The sequence below is a fragment of the Calidris pugnax genome, unplaced genomic scaffold (assembly GCF_001431845.1).
Source record: "Calidris pugnax isolate Ruff unplaced genomic scaffold, ASM143184v1 scaffold490, whole genome shotgun sequence".
In the NCBI taxonomy this organism is placed as follows: domain Eukaryota; kingdom Metazoa; phylum Chordata; class Aves; order Charadriiformes; family Scolopacidae; genus Calidris; species Calidris pugnax.
The window spans coordinates 103810-104147 of NW_015091294.1; the positions used below are offsets into that span (position 1 = coordinate 103810).

Here is a 338-nt window from a genome sequence, read left to right on the forward strand (position 1 = left end):
GGGTGGGGAAAAGGGGGCGGGGCTTCCCCGGGGCAGGAGAAGGGGAGGGGAAGGGGAAGGAGGCGGGGGAACAGAAAAAGGCAATTTTTAACTTGCAAATTTCGGGTTTTTTTGCTTCCTCAGCCACTCACCGGGGCCTGGCCGGGCTCCTCCTCCCGCCGCGGGCTCTCACCCGTGTCCCCTCCGTCCCCGCTCTCCGCCACCTGCCAGAGCAAAGACAAAACAGGACCCCAAAAATCAGGTTTTTGAAGGTTTTTGCCTCAAAACACTTCAATTTGGGGAGGAGGAACACCTTCCCCCCCCCCCCCCCCCCCCCCCCCCCCCCCCCCCCCCCCCCC

The 338-nt window shown here is 63.9% G+C and overlaps 1 protein-coding gene across 1 annotated transcript in view; it reads right to left on the minus strand.

Moving 5' to 3' along the window:
- The window catches only part of IRF5 (interferon regulatory factor 5), a 16843-nt gene that overhangs the window by 14978 nt on the left and 1527 nt on the right, over positions 1-338 (minus strand). The window contains exon 2 of the mRNA XM_014960740.1: positions 132-203. The gene's annotated coding sequence lies outside the window, so the exon portion shown is untranslated. The remainder of the gene's footprint in view (positions 1-131; positions 204-338) is intronic.